This window comes from Peromyscus leucopus, chromosome 7, assembly GCF_004664715.2.
Source record: "Peromyscus leucopus breed LL Stock chromosome 7, UCI_PerLeu_2.1, whole genome shotgun sequence".
Taxonomy (NCBI): Eukaryota; Metazoa; Chordata; class Mammalia; order Rodentia; family Cricetidae; genus Peromyscus; species Peromyscus leucopus.
In genome coordinates, this window is record NC_051069.1 from 80,837,612 (window position 1) to 80,857,373 (window position 19,762).

General features: G+C 36.6%; 1 protein-coding gene across 4 annotated transcripts in view; it reads left to right on the forward strand.

Annotated features, from left to right (window-relative positions):
- LOC114690999 (phospholipid scramblase 1-like) overlaps positions 1 to 19,762 on the forward strand; it is a 41,796-nt gene that overhangs the window by 8,303 nt on the left and 13,731 nt on the right. The window contains exon 2 of one of the 4 annotated variants that reach the window (XM_037207839.1): positions 14,275 to 14,482. The exons of the other annotated variants lie outside the window; for them this stretch is intronic. The gene's annotated coding sequence lies outside the window, so the exon portion shown is untranslated. The remainder of the gene's footprint in view (positions 1 to 14,274; positions 14,483 to 19,762) is intronic. 4 annotated transcript variants of the gene reach the window in all.

Genomic DNA, 19,762 nt, shown 5'->3' on the forward strand with positions numbered 1-19,762 from the left:
TTTTAAATTCTGGAAATTGTTGACAGTTTTTTAATTCAGCTGTTCATTCTTCTTGGCTGTGTATATATGGCTTCATCTCAGCATCCCCTTCTTCTCCACATTAAGAGTTTTCATCATATGTTAATGGACTAGACATCATTAATGTAAGTTTTGGCTGTATATATTGTATAGACTTATTGGATAGTTTTTCTTGTATTAGTTTCTCTTAATTTGGAGTCAGCCGTTTATGCTTCTGTCTAGAATAAAAAGAATTAAATGCCCTAGCTGGGTTATAACAAATGCCTCCAGAATCATTTTACTTCTGACATGTAAATAATATGTATGTAACTCAGATGACCCTGAAGAGGCCGTATGCTTTCCTACTATCTTTCTGTACTATTTACACTCATGAAAAGATCTAAGTCAAATGTTCCTGTTTTCACCTTCTTCCTCTGGACATGTAGGTTCATTTCATAGCTGTTCCACATGTAAATCCAATGAAATCTTAGGATCAGGTTTCAATCTTCAAAAATAGGGTAATGATTGACCTAGACATGAATAAGAAGTTCAGAGCAAAGGTAGATAGCAAATGTGCGGTTATATACCCAGAACCTAAGCCAGAGGCCCAATTCTTGGAGTTCCAACATATAAATTCTAGACACTGGTCCCAAAGAAAGCAAACAAAAATAATGATGAAGAATCAAGAAAGGACTTTATGTAAAATGTACACTTTGGAAAGGAAAATTAAACATCTGAGTGCATCTTTCCTATAGTTATGAGCTTTAGCATTAAAGAGAAGAATTAGGTAGGAAGTGAGAAGAGTACATAATTGAGCAGTCTTGATCACACTGTGGTGTGGTGATGATTATTTCAGTTTTGGTTCTGAAAAATGGTCCTAATGAAGTATTTTAATGGGACAAACTGGCTCCCAGGTGATTGTCGCTTTTATTGGGCATAAGAGGAGGCCTGTCATCATGGGGGGATCTCAGGGCTCTAATGTTCCTAGAATTCAAGGAGGCTATAGGTTTAGAACAATGACAGGATGCTTTAAGGGTGCATCTCTACAATCTAGAGCTAGATAATACTAAATCCCAAAATTAAGTGCCTGAGATAGTAGTATCTCTGTACTGTAAGTCTTGAAGGAAGATGGAATAGGTTAGAGTTCATAAATGTTGAAAATTAACATATTTTTCTACAGAACTCCACAAGTTTACCCAAAAGTAAAGATACAGATGAAATTAAAAATGCCAGGGTTTGTTATGCTTATTTCTACACTGTAGCGTAAGTGAGAAGTGAATGATTATTGGTGAAATTATTAAGGCCACTCCACGTAGTTAAAAGGGAGGTTTATTAGTGGCACAACTTACAAATGAAGGGAAAGGTAGGTTGCAGAGTCTGGGGAAGGTGTTCTCTGAAGAACTCTGCTCGGTCTACCTCCACCGTCCAGGGTCCAGGAACCAAGAGAGAGTGGCACATCTGGATCTCGGGTCTTCAGGGCCCTCTCTTGGCCCCACCTTGTAGGCGTGACAGTTACCAAAGCCTCAATGGGGGTAGGAACTTCCAGATCAAAGCTGGAATGGCTACCCACTACAAATGATTTTTCAGGAACAGCAGTTCCCAGATGTCTATTAATAATCTCATGGGATAAAGTCAGAATTTTCTTCAAAATTAAGAAAACTGTATCTCTGGCTGAGAGATAATGTAAAATCCACATTCTTTCCAACAACTCAGAAGAATATTTTAATTGAAATAATTATGTGATTAATGCTGTTCTTTAAGTAATGAATAGATCTTTCAAGAAATCAAGAAATAAAAAGTTCTTGAATTAAATATAAAAGAATAGACACTATCTATGAGATGCGAGGAAGGAAGTCCTAACAGGAATATATGGTGGTTTGAATGAGAATGGCCTGCATGGGCTCATATTTGAATACTTGGTCCCAAGTTAATGGAACTGTTTGGGAAGGATTAGGAGGTGTGGCCTTGTTGGAGGAGCTGTGTCACTGGGGTGGGCTTAGGTGTTTAAAAAGGCCATACTATCCCTAGTTATCTCTTGTGCTTATGGATCAGATGCAAGTTCCAGCTACTGTTCTACAACGTGCTCCTCTGCCATGATGATCATGGACTCACCTTCTGAAACTATAAGCACCCAATAAGCTCTTTCCCTTTTAAGTTGCTTCAAGTTACAGTGTTTTGTTATGGTAATAGAAAGGTAACTAAGATAAGCACTAAATGCCAACATTACATTCTCAGAGAGATCTTATATAAATAATTTATTGTGCTTGTTAACAAGCACTGGAAGAAACACCACCATCAAACAAATACAACTGTAGCAGACAGGGAAAAAAAAGGTCAGGGCAGAAATCAGGTTATATAATCACAGCTGAAGATTTGGAGCTAGGAACTACTAATGATTCTGGGTTGCCTCATTCAATATATTTTCTAATTATATCCATTACCTGCAAATTTTGTTTTTCTTTATAGTTGAATAGTAATCCATGATTTATATGTGACACATTCTTGCTGTCTCTTCACTGGCTGAAGGGTATTTATGTTATTTACATTTTTTTGATAATGAGAATAGCATGTCAATGGTCATCATTGAACAAATATCTGTGGAGTAGGATGCTTCATCCTTTGGGCACACACTGTGGAATAGTTTTGTAGTTTGTGTGGTAGTTTAATTTTAGCTTTCTTTTTGAGAATTCTCCCCTAGTTTCCAGACTGATTTCCAGACTGAATATAACAATTTACAACCTAAAAATAGTGAATGAAGATTTTCCTTTTCCCCACATCCTTTTCTGCATTGTTCTGTTATCATAGCCATTCTAATTGGTATACCATGAAATCTCAAAGTTGTTTTACTTTTCCTTTCCCTGATTGCTAAGAATAATATATATTTTTTGAAATATTTCTTAGTCATTTTATTTCTTGTTTTGAAAACTCTTTGTTCAAATTCATAGCCATTTTTTAATTAGGCCATTTGTTTTCTTGACTTTTTTAAAAGTTCTTTACATGATGTGGACATTAATCCATTGTCAGGTGCAGAGCTGACAAAGATTCTCCCCCACTCTGTGACTCTTCATTTGATTGCTTTCGTAGTTGTGTAGAAGCTTTTTATTTTTTTAATGCGGTCTCACTTGTTATTTGTTGGTCTTTAATCTTGGACAAATGCAGTCATATTCAGAATGTCTTTTTCTAACCTGTATATTTCAGGGCACTGTCTAGGTTTTACTCTTGAAGTTTCAGTGCTTCGGGTTTCACAGTGAGGTCTTTGATCAATTCGAAATTAATTTTTGTGCAGCGTGGTAGATATGCCTCCATTTTATTCTACATGTGGATATCCAGTATTCCCAGCAAGTATCTGTATTTGTTGAAGATGCTTTCTTCTCCAGTATATTATTCTGGAATTCTTGTCAGAAATCATGCAGCATTACTTAGGTGTATTACTTTATTATTATTCTACTGTTTGGGGTTCCTATTTTGTTTCATTGATCTTTATTTATGCTTTTGAGCACATATTATACTGTTTTTATTTCTATAGTACTGTGATATATCTTGAGATTTGGAATGGTAATTCCTCCAACAATAATGTTCTCTTGTTCTTTCCTCAGATTTGCTTTGACTAATGGGAATGTTTTGTGGTTCTAAATGAGTTTTGGGGCTTTTTTTCTATTTCTGTGTACAATGTTGGAATTTTGAGTGGGATTGCATTGCATCTGTAATTGTTATTTTTCTTTTACAGTATTAATTCATGAGATTTTCCATTTTCCATTGCTGATCTCAGTCTCATTCCTCAGAGATGTGACATGTTTATTTTAGATTTGACACTTTCATTTCACCTCTTATTCCTAGCTATTTAGGCTATTGTCAATGGGAAAGCATCCATGAATTCTCTTAGCTTACTTGCGTTGGCTGTATGTAAAGGCTACTGCTTTTGAGACTCTGCCAATACTGAAACCGTTGACCACTTCTAGACATTTTCTGGTGGAATTTATTTGGCTCTCTCATGTATAATAGCATATCATCTGTAAGTAGGACTAATTTGATTTCTTCCTTCTACTTGTATTCCTTTACTTTCCTTTTCTTGCCTTATTACTCCAGTGAGTGCCTTGATCACTATTCTGAAAAAGAGTAGGAATAGTGGAGAGCCCTGTCATGCTCCTGGTTTTAATAGAATTGCTTCAAGTTTCTCTCCATTTAGAATGGTGTTGGCTGAGAGTTTTTCATATGTAGCCATCATTATGTTGAGGTATGTTTTCTTTTGTCCTGCTTTCTCTAGGATTTTCATCATAAAGACATGTTGGATTTTGCTATTTTTGCATCTCTTTTTTTCCTTTTATTTTATTTTACAATACCATTTAGTTCTATATATCAGCCGCGGATTCCCTTGTTCTCCCCCCTCCTGCTTCCTCCCCTTACCCCCAGCCCACCCCCCAATATTTTTGCATCCCTTGTAATAATCATGAGATTTTTGTTCATAAATCTATTTGTATGATTTATTGCAGTGTTTATTTACATATATTTAGCCATCCCTACATCTCTGGGATAAGCTAACCTGATTATGGTGAATGTTCATTTTGGTTTATATCTATACTTACTTCCCAAATATTTTGTTGTGGATTGATTATTGGGTCTATGTTAATCAGAGATATTGACCTATAGTTTTTTTGTTTTTTTCTTTACTTATTTTTGATATTATAATAATAATGGCTTCATATAAGGGGCTTGGAAGTTCTTTCCTTCTTTCTTTTTCTTTTTTAAAGATTTAAGTACCATTAGCTGTAGGTCTTCTGTGAAAATCTGGTCGAATTCTGCTGTGAATCCATCTCAGCCTGGGCTTTTCTCAGTCAGAGGCCTTTTATTACTATTTCGATCTCATTTCTTCCGGGTCTGTCTATGATGTTGAGCTCTTCTTTGTATAACATCGGCGGTTTTGATGAACCTAGAAATTCTTCCATTTCTTTTAGATTTTCTGATTTAGTTGAGTACAGGTTTTTTAATTATCCCCTTATAATATTCTGAATTTAGTGTCTGTTGTCATGGTTCCTATTCATTTCTGATTTGTCAATTTGACCATCTCTTTCTTTGTGGTTAGTTCAGCCAAAGGTCTGTAATTATTGTTTTACTTCTCAAGGAATCAGCTCTTAGATTCATTGATTCTCTGTATTCGATTCTTTGTTTCTATTTTATTATTTCCTGCTCTGATTTCTTGTCATCATCTGGGATTGGATTTATTTTTTTGATGTTTTTCCAAATTCTTGAGTTGTATCTCAAGTCATTTATTTAAGTTCCTTTTGATTTTTTTTAATGGAAGCTTTAGAGCTATAAATTTCCCTAGTAGGACTACTGTTAATGTGTTCCAGAGGTTTTGTTGTGCTGTGTCTTCATTTTCATTTAATTCTAGGACTTTTTAAATTTCTTTATTTATTTTGTCTTTTTCCCATTCATTATTTCCTGATGAACTGTTTAATCTCCATGAGCTTGTGTACTTACTAGAGATTTATTTGCTGTTTATTTTAGGTTTTATTGAATTATGGTCAGATAGGATACATAGAGTTATTTCAACCTTTCTGAATTTGGTAAGCTTTTTTTTTTTTAATCCCAGAATATGGTCTATTTTCCATGGAGAAACTTCCCATGGAATGCTGAATACAAAGTACATTCCTTGGTGCTTGGGTAAAATATTCTGTAGATAAGGTGGATACATTTGATGTATGGCAACATTTATTTTTAATATTTTTCTATTAAATTTTTTCAGATCAGCTGCCTACCTGAGTAAGTGGGATAGTAAGATCATCTATTATTGGGTTGGTATCAATCTGTGTACTTATTTCCAGTGGTAATTTCTAAAAGAAATGTTAAGCATCAGAGTTTGGCTCATAATTGTAATGTCTTCTTGGTTGGTTGTCCCCTGAATTAGAATGACGTGTCCTTTGTTATCTCTTCTGATGAGTTTTAGTTTGAAGTCTATTTTGTCAACTATTAGGACAGCGATCCTGCTTGCTACATCATTCATTTGCTTTGTATACTTTTTTTCACCCTTTTACTTTAATGTGCTTCCTGTCTTTAAACTTAAGATGAGTGTCTTGTACATAACAGAAAGATGACTTTTGTCTCTTAACTCATTCAGCCACCCTCTGTCTTTTGATTGAAGAGTTGAAGCCATTAACACTTAAGGTTGTTACTGAAAGGTGAATTTTGATTAGTCATTTTATTGATTTATTCTGCTCTTTGTGTTCTTCGTTATACTTTGTGTTTCAGTAATTATAGCTTCAATTTTTAAAAAACATGTTTATTTATTTATGTATTTTGTATATATGGGTGCTTTATCTTCATGTATACCAGAATGGGGCATTGGATCTCATAGGACTACAGTTACAGATGGTTGTGAGCCACCATGTGGGCGCTGGGAGTTGAGTCCAGGACCTCTGGAAAAGCCGCCTGTCCTCTTGACCTTTGAGCCGTTTTTCTAGCCCAGATTTATTTTCTTCCCATAGTCTTTTTGCTATGCTTATTCCTGTCCTCAGTTAAAGTATTGCTTTTGATATTTTCTGTGGGGCTGCTTTTGTGTGTATTCTTTAGTTTGTGTGGATCATGAAAAGATTCTCTTTCCCCTTGGTCAGTCACGACAGTTTTCCCAGGTGTAGTAACCTAGGCTTTCAGCGTTTGTGTTTCAGAACATGGAGTGCATTGCTCCAGGCTCTTCCGACTTTCAAAGTTTCTAGTGAGAATACAAGCTGGTATTTTCAAAGACTTTTATTTATATGTAGTTCATGCTTTTTTTTTCTTGAAGCTTTCAACTCTTTATCTGTGCTGTTTAATGTTTTAACTATGATGTACAACGGGGGAGTTTTGTTTTGTTTTGTTTATATTCCTGTCTACTTGGTGTTCTGTGTGCATCTTGTAGCAGAATGGATAGGTCTTTCCTTAGTTTGGGGAAATTCTCTTCTATGTTATTGTTAAAGATATGTTCTGTCCATTGACCTGGAATTCTTCTTCATCTCTGCCTATAACTTCAATATTTGTGGTTTTTTACTCGTCACACATGTTCCTTTCCTATGACTTAAAAATGCTTTCTTTCTTGTGCCATCTAACTCCTCTAATTTATGTTTGAGTCCTTATATTCTACCTTTATTCAATCCATTCTGCTTGTAAGGATCTACCATCAGTTTTCTAATTATGCCATTGAGTTTTATGAATTCAATCTTCATTTCGAATGGCGTTCACTTCAGTATTTATACCTCTTTACTGAGTCTAGTGTTTAAATCCTGTATTGTCATTGCCATTTCATCAGCCTTGTGTTCATGTTTTCTTGGGCATCATTCAGGTGTTTTGCAGCTCTCAGGTCATACTCCATCCCTAAGGGAAGTCAGGACAATAAATGCAACAGAAGCCGCAGAGGAATGCTCCTTTCCGACTTGGTCAGTTTGCTTTCTTGTAAACCACACCTGCCCAGGGCTGGCAGAACCAATAGTGGGCTGAGCCCTCCCAAACCAATCATTAATCAAGAAATTCCCCCACGGATTTGCCTACAGGCGTCTGGATGAAGACATTTCTCAATGAAGATCCCACCCTCCCTAGATATGTTTATGTTTGTGTCAAGTTGACAAAAACTAAGCAAGACCTGCTTCAGGGTCCAGGACAGATACATGTGGAACAGAGAATAGCAGGGAGAGTATGGAGGAAGATACCAGGAATTCACTAAGACATAAAAGGATGAGGCACACTATGGGGAGGAAATTAAAGTACAAATGTGTGGAAAAACTGCAAGCTATTTTAAATTTGTTCTCCTGATATTTGTTTCATTTTTTAATCTCATCTGGTAGGGTTGGAGCTTTAGGGAACAATTAAGTTGGAAGGAAATTGTGAACATAAAATGTAAAGAGACAAGATAGCGCTCAAACAATGCTAATGCAGCTAATCTTATGAAAGCACCTGAAGACTTCACTTTCAGTTCTATGCAGAGTTAATTAGAAGTGGCTGTAAACACCAGTTACATGTGTTGGGGTGGTAATTACATTTTTATTGGAGTTTAAATGTTCCACGCTGTATAGAGACTATAGACTACAACATGGCTGTTGCCAGTGTAGTGGAGAGACTGACAAACTAACAGGTGAGCAGTTGTTCCCAAAGCATGGAGCTTGAGGTCTCCAGGACCAAAGTTCACAGAGGCTTTAATGGTATGAATGACGGAATGATGAGGAGATGCAGAGCTAATCTTCCTTCCATTATGTGACACCAAGGATGAGGCACGCCACATCAGTATTTCATAAGCCCTTTCCCTGTTTCCAATACAGCTGTTTTAAAACAAAACACAAAAATACCTGAGGAATAAAATTAAGCCCTTGCTTTGTGACTTATTTCATCAGGAACCATGTCCTATTTGTCATACAATATTTTCCAGAAATACTCATCAATTCTTTTTATGAAATAAATATTCTTTCTAAAAATTAAGTGCGCCGGGCGGTGGTGGCACACGCCTTTAATCCCAGCACTCGGGAGGCAGAGGCAGGCGGATCTCTGTGAGTTCGAGGCCAGCCTGGGCTACCAAGCGAGTCCCAGGAAAGGCACAAAGCTACACAGAGAAACCCTGTCTCGAAAAACCAAAAAAAAAAAATTAAGTGCAATTCTGCGTTGAAAAGGAAAATTCCACTGTTTACCCCTGATTTCCTTAGTACACAATAATTCCTGATGAAGTTAAAATTTATCACAAGAGAAAAAAAACCCTGGAGATCCTGTATTTGAAAATAGTATGAATTTTCCATTCATAAATAATGCAAGAAGAAACATGTTTTCCTTTCAGAAGGTTGTTATCTGTTCATTTTTTTTCTCAAGACAGGATTTCTCTGTGCAACAGTCCTGGAACTCACTTTGTTGACCAGGATGGCCTTGAACTCACTGAGATCTGCCTGTCTCTGCTTCCCAAGTATTGAGATTAAAAGTGTGCGCCACCACTGCTGGGCCATTATCTGTTAATTTTATACCTCTCTTCTGATAATATTTCTAAGAACTTTAGATCACAATAAAGTTCACTGGAAAATATCATACATACTTATATATCATCCCTTTTAAAGGTAAGAATAAAATGCAGAAGCATTATAATACTATATATTATATATTATAAGAAGGATAATACTTATTCTATCAATTTTTTTTCAAAAATTTAAAGTTCTAAACAATAAACAGAATAGAAATATAGGACTAAATAGGCATATTTGAGAGGAGACACAAGACTGTCATAATTTCAGATTACTGCTTTATGTTTAGAAAAGATCAAATAATTATTTATAATACTAAGATTTTTAATATACTATGAACTATTTTTTGAAAATATTACATATTGAAAATTCAGTATCAGTGATTCACTTAAAATGTACCAGTACTACTAAAAATGCTGTAGGAGAAATATCAAAATAAATATTCAAGAGATGCACATCAAAATCACGATTGATAATGCTGTAGAGATTTAAGGGGGCTGAACAGATGCCCCAAATTCACTTCCTCCTCCACACAACAATCCCTAAAGTAATATGTATGACATACTTTGAGATTAGTGACCGCAGAAGAACACTGGAAATCAGGAACTGAGTCATTACCACCTTGTCCGCTGGAGTAACCATGACAACATAGGAAGCAGGGAGACAGAACAAGAAAGAATCTTCCACTTACACTCCATGTGCAGGGAAGGTAAAGACCTCCTTCAGAGAATTAAGAATAAAAGAGAGTCCTGGCAACACTATCTGTGCCGATACTGGCCCATCTAGCTACTGTCACCCCTCCCTTCACAGGAGTCTTCACAACGTGAGCTACACGTCATCCTTTATCCACACTCAGTTGCCTGAGCTGCTAGTATCTCCAGGGTTGCATGGTCCATAGAGACAATGAGAACGTCTGACTGCACTACCGTTTTCACAGTTTTGGAGGGTAAAAAAAGATGCCATGCCAGCACTGTATAACAACTGATACTTCAAAGCATATCTTCAAGAGGAAAGTTGTTACTGAGAATGCTACCCCAAAAAATGGTGGGGATAATCCATCCACCAGATAGGATTTAGAAAGTACAGAAAAGCAAGAAGACACAAGAGCTCCAAAAGAGTACAGTGATTCTCCAGCAACATCACAAAGAACTCAATGTAGGCAAAGTGATAAAGAATTTCAAAGAATGTAGGAAACTAGTCAATCTGATTAAAGAAGATACAGGTAGACAGTAAAATACAATTAGGAAGGCAGTGTGTGCCAGATTGGAATGAGAAATTGAGCAGAGATAGAAAGTATGACATAACAAAATGGTGTTGATAAACAGACCCCACTAAGCAGAAGCAGGAACTGCTAAAATTAAAGGCAGATCCTTTACAATAGTCTAGACCGATTGGTGGTTTGAGTGAGAATGTCCCCCACAGGCTCAGATGTTGGAACACTTGGTCCTCTGTTGGTGATGCTGTTTGGGTAGGTTTATGAGGTTTAGAAGAATGTCACTGAAGCCCAGCTTTGAGTTTTAAAAGGCTGCAGGGCATTCCCAGTTCACTCTGCTTGCTGCTCCAGCCACCATGTCCAGATACCACCATCTTTCCCACTGTGATGATGGTGGATGCCTCACTCTGGACAAGTAAGCCCAAAGCAACTCTTTCTTCTCTGGGTTACACTGGTAATACCTTACCTTATCACTGCAATATGGGAGTACCTTATACTGAGTCCAAAAGGAAGAGGAAGAAGAAAGGAGAAAAGGAAAGAATTGAAGAGATCCTTCAAACCCACACCATTAAATGAAATGTCTTCATTTTTTTGAATTCTGAAAGAAAATGTTTAAAGATTAAGGACATCTAAATCCTATTCAGTGAAATAACAGAATCATTCCTATTTGGGCAGAAAGTCACAAATATTTTTAGCTGAGAAACCTGCAGGACCACAAAAAACATGAATGAAAAAGATCTTCATTACACCATGTAACAGTCAAATTTTCAAAAGTACAAGATAAAGAAAGGGTTCTCAAACACACACAAAAAACATTGTCACACCAACGATATCCCCATTAGATTAATACCAGAAAGACCACAAAGGCTTGGGAAATTTAAAGATGTATTATGAATCCTGAAGGAAAATAAATGCCACATAAGAATACTATGCTGAGCAAGAGTATCCTTCAACAATAATTGGTTTAAAAAAAAGCCTTTCAAAACAAAAACTGAGAACCCATGATTAGCAAAGTAAACTTAGAATAGATACATGAGAGCATCCTATATTTAGAAACAAAAGGAAGTTAAATAACATCCTCAAAGCACTTGAATTACCTTACCCGGAGATAAGATGCACAAGATACTTTGTGTTAACAAAGTATCAACTGTTATCTACACAACCATCAAGCCACATACGACAACAATAGGAGGGAGAAAAGTATTTTCATAATTAGAAGTTTTTACAGATAAATAATACATTGACTGTAAACAGAGTAAATTCCGAAGTGAAAAGACACAGACCGGATTAACAGATTAAAATAACCAATAAAATTACATATTGGGTAAGGAAAACCACACACAGGAAGTACAAGAGTGGGAAATGACATTCTAAGGAAGTGTAATGCTGAAATAGCTACATTTATGCTTGACTTCTAGGTAGACTTTCAGATCAAACTTCAAGAAAAAACAAAGACTACTAAATAATGTTCAATGGACCAGTTCAACAAGAAGATATAATGATATAAATTTAGGTCTATCTAATATGCATGTGCCCAACTTTATAAAATAACATCATTAAGCCTAAAGGGAGAAATGCACTCCAGTGTAATATAATTGAGGAAGCCCTACATCTTATTTTAATAAATATACAGATCAGAACATTTCAGCAAAGAAATTGTTAGACTTTACTGTAAATAAATAAGACAGTCACTTATTACAGCCAGCAGCTGTAATGTTCATTAGCATATGTAACTTTCTCTAGGCTACAGCATATATTAGGTCATAAACAGGACTTAAGACATTCACCAACTTTCTTAACACATCCAGGATATTTTCTGATCACAATGCATAAAACTAGAAATCAACAATAAAATAAAAAGTTTGAAATTACCCAAACATATGATAATTGAACACTATATTACAAAAATTTAATGTTTAAAAGTTCTCCAAATAAATGAAAATACATTTCAAAACATACAGGATACAGCAAATTCCTACTGAGGGAGGTGTATAGTTGTAACTTCCTGTATCAAAAATAGAAAGATTCCAGATAAAGAACATATTGAATGCATTTCAAAGAACTAGATAACAAAGAATAAATCAAATCCCAAATTAGTAACAGGAAAGAAATAACAGATAAAAGCAAAAACATGAGAAATAGACACTGAAAATAAAATATAAATTTAAAAACAAACAAACCTGGCAAACCTTTAACCAGACTCACCAAGACAAAAGAAGAAAAAGTGTCAGAGTGGATACATACACCATCACTAACCCAGAAGCAATGGCCAGTTGAAAGCCACTTTGCAAGTGAAAATCTACTTTTCCACAACTGAGTCTCACTAGGGAAACAAACTACTCTTAAGGGTTGGCTATATGCTCAGCAGTAGATGGCCAACAAAAACAAACTCAATGGTGTCTTATCTTGTCCATAATATTATGTCAGGGCTATTTAAAAAAAAAACTTTGTTTTTTTATATTTTATTTTATTATATATGCTATTTTATTATATATCATATATACATATGTGCTCATCTCTTTTTCTCTTTTACCCTATAAGTCATTTGCATATATTATGGCTTCTAGTTTAGTGTTTTTATGGAATTCCTGAGCGTGTGAACAAGTGGGTCTCCAAGTTTATAACTGTTTCTTGTGCCTTTTCTTGGGCTCTTTTCCTTCTATATGTTTGTTTTGTCCTATTCCCATGCATTAGTTTTTGTTTAACCTTATTTTATTCTATTGTTATCCCCTAGAAACCTGTTTGCTTTCTAATGAGAGACAGAAAAGGGGAGGATCCAGAAAAAATGGAGTTGGGAGGAACTGGAAGGGATACTAAAATAAGTGAAAAAGGAGTCTCAAATTAATAAAATTAAACATGAAAATGTAGACATTGAAACTAATACCACAGAAATAAAAAGATCAATTATTAGGTATTGTTACAAAAACCTGTGTGCTGACAAACTGGTGGTTTATAGATATTTCCAAGCATTAGACCAGTGGTCCTTTTAAATTGTTTCCTGAGGGCTGGAGAGATGGCTCAGAGGTTAAGAGCACTGGTTGTTCTTCCAGAGGTCGTGAGTTCAATTCCCAGCAACCACATGGTGGCTCACAGCCATCTGTAATGAGATCTGGTGCCCTCTTCTGGCCTGCAGTCATACATGCTGTATCCATAATAAATAAATAAATCTTAAAAGAAAAAGATTAAAAAAAAAATAAATTGTTTCCTGAAGCATTTCATAGTTCTTGATTATGAATAAACATAAAAGTTATTTTCCCACTGAAAGCCAACTGTACATAAAAAATTATCAAAAAAATCAGAAAAAAATTATGTTTGGTAATTTATTTACATCTGTTCCCTGGGTATAAATGAAATAAACCCCACAGAAACAGGAAGTATTTAATGCTGAGTAATATAATTTATTACCCCCATGTGATTCTGAGTAATAGTGAATAGATCAGGAAATTATTAGCCTGGCTGTGCCTATTAGGATCTGTGTAAATATGGGCTCAAAAAAAAGGGGGGGGGCAATTTGAAAATGTCTAAACTTGATTGTTCTGACTTAATGTCAGTGCATTTACAACCAATGAATTCTAAACCACATGACAAAGTACAAAATAAAAATAAACTAATAGGTAAGAGAAAGGGGAGAGTGCTCATAACTGCTCTCCACTGAAGAGCCTAGAAATATGAAAAAAAAAAAATGGATGCTTGTAGTCTATACGCATATTGCTGAGTATATTAGGACTGGTAACCACTTTGACTTTTTACCCTGATTCTCCTAGGCAGGGAGAAGGCAATTTAAACGATCCCATGACTATGTAAACATTTTAAACTAACACCTTGTAATCAGAAGTAGTAAATCCTGGGTCCTCCTCCATCTCAGAGGTGCCTGGAGAGTGCTAGCTCCAGTCAAGACACAGAGATGCCCAAAATGCCATAAATCCCAAAATGTACTTTCTGCCCTGTGTATAACCTTTGCCTATAAATAGGAGCTTGCAGCCCTTCCTTGGTTCTATAAGTATCAAATTATTCTCTATAGCCCTGACTAATTAGAATCCCCCCCCCGTGCCCCACAGTGCCCCACAGTGTTTTTGACTAAATGTTGTTTTTGATTTTTAGAATTCAACTGCAGAACCCGTCACACCATGAGAGGAGTTAATGAACCCATTGAGGACAGAAAATCAGAAGGCAGAGGCAGTGTTTAAACGGAATCCTAACATCAGGGAAGACCAAACAGATCTCATAATCTTTTAGATTATGGCAAGCACAACTACATAAGCATTGCAAAATCTAATTCCTACGATTTTACCCAAAAGAAAGACTGGAGGTAGTATCATTCAAATTGTTGCTGAGCAAAGTTTCCAGGTAGTGAATGCCCTTTGTGCATCTTTCTAAAGGTATAAACACATTCCTTAAGATGCCATGTGGGTGATATGTTGTGTACCCTAATAAAATTTGCCTGAGGATAAGAGGATAGATCCGGCCACTAGATTAAACATAGATGCCAGGCAGTGGTGGCACACACCTTTAATCCTAGCACTCGGGAGGCAGAGATCCATCTGGATCTCTGTGAGTTCAAAGTCACCTAGATTATATGAGATTGATTCAGGCTAAGAGAGAAACAGCCAGACAGTGGTGGCACATACCTTTAATCCTAGTACTCAGGAGACAGAGATCTGTCTGGATCTCTGGAAGTTCAAAGCCACCCTGGATTACATGAGATTGACTTAATCTAGGAGAGAAAACAGAGCCAGGCAGTAGTGACACTCACTTTTAATCCTAGTACTGGGAATCACACATGCCTTTAATCCCAGGAAGTAATGGCTGGGCGGAGAAAGGTATATAAGATGTGAGTACACAGGAACCAAAGGCTTTTCGGTAGAAATGTCCCTTTCAGCTAGAGGCTTTTTCTGCTGGAGCCTTTCAGGTGAGGACTCAGAGGATTTCAGAGTATTCGTGGAGTTGGCAAGGTGAGACATGGCAGTGGCTTGTTCCTTTGTCTCTCTCATCTTTCAGCATTTACTCCAATACCAGGCTCATGGGTTTTTTAAATTAAAATACCATTTTAAGATTCGTGTTACAATATAATTTAATTTTTCCATGGGGAAAAGATCTGATTTAATGTAGAGCAAATACCTTATTTCAAAATATGCATGGGGGAAAAATATAAGGATGTAAAAAAAGAACAAAACCCTAAGCACATCTTTCTGTAATAATTATGCCAGTGATGACAGTCACCAAATACTTCTGTTGTTTCAGGAAATACACTAAGCACTCTGTCTTCATTGTAATATCTTTATACTTTGTTATCAGTGCTAAAGAAATGAGATCACAGTGAAAGAATCTTAGGTAGAATGGTAGAGCCTGTTCAATCCAGTACAAAATGGAGAGTTAAAGTTCACACTGAGCCATCTAGTGGTCAGAAATCATATTTACATTTATAAGAACAGTGATTTATAGGAACAGTGGCATTTGAAATATCTTGTGTGTGTGGTGTGTGTGGTGTGTGTGTGTGTGTGTGTGTGTGTGTGTGTGTGTGTGTGTGTGTGTATGTGTGTACACACATGAATGTATGTGAGTGGAGGTGCCTGAAGAAGCCAAAAGAGGATGTGTGATCCCTTGCATCCACAGTCACAGGCACCTGAGAGCTGCCTTCTGCAGGTACTAGGAATTGCACGTTTGTCTTCTCCAGGAGCATTAGGAACTATTAACCAAGAAGCCATCTCTCCTACCCCAAGTCTGAAATATTTTAAAAACAATTGTGTTGATTCACTGAAACTCTTCCCTCTGTATATGTAACATTCACCCCAAATATAGGTCGTAAGGTATAATTCTCTACAACTGTCAAGTGTTTTCAATTCGTGTGAATTGTAATTAATCCTTACAAAATATATATTTGTGCATAGTTCTTAGTTCATGCATGCATATGCATGCATAATAAGCAGTATAGTACAAATGGAATAGGAGCTTCAAATACACAGAAAAGTTTCCAGACCTTGAAGAGATGGAGTAGGTACACTGCATCCGGCTTAACGTAATAGAGGTAATGACCCAGGAGAGGACACCCAGCAGCTCTTTAAGGATGCTGGAAACAAGTAAAAGACAGATGAATGGAGGAGCTCAAGGTATTTTATAGGCCTCCTCCTTGAATATTCACCCTTAGATTGAATTTGGTCCTTAGCTTAAAAAAAAAAAAAAAAAAAAAGGCATAGGAATCTAGGGCCCAAGTTCAAGGGCAGAGTAAAAAGAAAACCTTGTAGACAACCATGCCAACACAGCACACTGCACTGAAAAATGCATGTCAAAAGTGCTGTGATGGAGTAGACTAGAAATGAGGGGTAGCTTGTAAGACAGTCTGCCTGCAAAAACAAAACAAACAATTCTATATCATAGATTCAAGAAAACAACAAAAATGTGGAAAGAACTAGTCACAGACAGCTTCCTACAGTAGTTTACCCAGCTGTGAGTAAAACAGTAGATCGTGGATTAGTTGGCTGAATGTTTTACAAAACTAACAAGCAAACCAAAGACAGTAGATGGAAGAGCTGCTCTTCAGAGCCTGTAACTCTCTGACCGGCTTACTATGGGGTCAGGAGAGGCCTCTCTGACCCACTGCGTCTTCTCACTAGTCCCTGTTGCTCCTTCTCTCACTGATGTAGAACAAGCAAAGTCTAGAACAAGAAAGTTGTTTGATACTGAGCAGATCTCTAATCAAGTGAACGAGGATGATTCACGTACTCATAGTGAAAATAAACCTCTCAACTCACCCACTTTCCCGAATTGATACCTCTCTTTAAGGTAGTCAATGAATTATGTTAGAGACAAAGTTTATTAATGTCTCTCTTTAAGGTATTTTACTTACTGTTTGTATTGGAGACAAGCCTTGAACTCATAATCCTCTGGCTTCAGCTGCACATGTGCCAGGACTATCTTTTGTGGGTAAGACTGAAAATCTTGAATTTCAGTTTACTCTTCTGTCCACATAAATTTTACTCCGAGAAACAAAACTTTTTTTCTAAGCATTTGTAAAAACAAAATTTGGAATATGAAAATACAATATTGCTAGGTAACTGAAGTGCTTTGGCTTTTAAATTTTCTGTCACTTGACATAGTCCTACAGAGTTTGCATACGTGCATGCATAATCCACATAATTATGTTATGTGTGGGTAAATATTAACCTTGTGTTATGATTTGAATGTGAAATATCTTTCATAGGTTCATGTGTTTGAACACTTGGTATCTAGCTGGTAGGACTGTTTGGGAAGCTTCTGGAATCTTTAGGAGGCAGAGCATGGCTGGAGGAAGTACATTGCTGGGGTGGGCTTTGGAATTTTTTTTTGACTCCAGATAAGTTTATTAGGGTACACAATATATTGGGGGACACAATATCACCAAATTTCCCCTTTTTTATCTAAAATAAAAAGTTATAACTAATTTAAGAAAAACTATATCCAATAAGTATATACAATATATACAGTCAAGTATTGCATTAACAATATTTAGTTCATTAACATTTGACAGATTCAGACAAAAAACTCTATTATATATATTAACGATGTCCAGTCCATTAACATTCAAATTCAAATTCAAACTAGCCTTCTCTCTCTGCTTCTGGTGAGCCAATGGAATGTGGTCACATGACTCCTTCACCACCAGATTGGCCTCTTGCTCCTGCCTTCCTTCCAGGAGGGACTGTATCACCTGGGGATATTCTAAACCAGAATAAACACTTTCTTCTCTAAGACCCCTCTAGTCATAATACTGTATCAAGGGTGTTTCTGGAGATATTCCTAGACAACCGTTAGGTTTAGTGTTGGGAAGGAGGAAAAGGCAGCAAGCACTTGTTAATTGTGTTCAAATTCTTACCGTCACAGCTGGAAAGAGGTGTCAGCCAGAACCTGCGGTGAACATCTCCTTCTTATTCTCAAATCCCCATAATTTTCCAGTCTTTCAAACTCCTGCCTTAATATGAATTAGGAGGCCAACTTTGTCTACCAACTGCACAGTTTCTTCTTTCCCCTTGTAGAAAAGGGACACGGGGATTAAATAGATCAGCCACAAAGGGGATTTGTGATTTCTGATGGAATGATTTCAACAAATGTGTCCATAAATGTTAAATCTATATCGGGTGTGGTGGTTCTCTCTCCTAGCACTTCATTCAGCTGTTAGAAGAGCGCATATGCTGATCAAATTGTGATGTGGAATTCTGTGTATGCCCTAGAGGAATTATCACTCTTATGGCAAATTATATAACATGAATTTGTTATTTTTTTAGTAAAGTATAGATGCTTCTTCTGTGTCTTTTTGGCATTTTTAAAAAATATAAGAATGGGGATGCAATTGTCTGATGGTTTAATTAATTCAACTGTAACACAATCCAATCATTTCTCCAACTATGTGATGCTATGTCTTGGAGTAGATCCATTAAATTAGTCCTCTAGAGTCCTCTAGAGAAAAGAGCAGTGGGAAATATGTAGCTGGAGATATGAGGCTAGGCTGGTGAGATGGTTTGGTCCCTAGGGCATATATGCTCAAGAGAGAGACTGATTATCAAAAGCTCTCCTCTGAAATTTTCATATGCCCCTTGGTACGTGCACATATTCACACATGCACACATGTGTGTACACCCAAGCACCAATATATGCATGCATACACACACACACACACACACATTACACTAAAAATAAGTAAATATAATTTTGAAAAGGATATAAAGTTATAAATTGTTTTTACACAAAGTTTAAGAGTCAAAGTTAATTCCAAAGTGGAAATCAAAAGCATCCCACTGTGTAATTCAATCCAAGAATCAGAAGAACCAGTGAAACAGAGTCCATTTTGGGTCTACAGGCCCCAGAACCAGGAACATTATGATCAGAACACTCATTTTCTAACCCAAGAAAAGCAGCAGAGATTTCTCTTCTCTTCTATTCACACTCTCAAAAGAGTAGAGAAAGCCTACCTACATAGGATGGGGAAACCTAGTTATTCAGTCCACAGATTCAAATGCTCATCTCAGTTGAAATATTTTCTAGACACATCCAGACTGAAATTTGGTTTGAGTATGCTGTGGTCATTATTAAGTTGACACATAAAGTTGATCGCCATGAGTCGTACATCAACTTTTAACTGTACTTAATTAAAAGAAAAAAAAAAAAGAGCAAGGTTTGTTTTCTCACCATGACACAAGCTAACATCACCTGAAAATAGGACTTGAATGAAAAGAATTGTCTCTCTTAGACTGGCCTGTGGGTATGTGTGTCCAGCTTTTACTATTTATTGATGGACTGGTTGATTACTGATAGAGCTGGGAGGACTCAAACACTGTGGGTTGGTACCACATCTTTGCAGGTGTCCCTGGACTGTATGAGAAAGGTAGCAGAGAAGGCCAGGTACAGTAAGTCAGGAAGCAGTTTTCCTCCATGTTTCCTGCCTCTACCAGAGTTTTACTTCAGTGATGGTCCAGACTTCCCTCAATGATAGTCTGTGATCAGGATGTGTAGAACAAACAACCCCTTCCTTCCACACGCTTTTCTTGGTCATGTTGTTTATCACAGCATCAGAAAAAGTAAACTATGACGGGCAATGTTACTAGAGAATAGCATATTG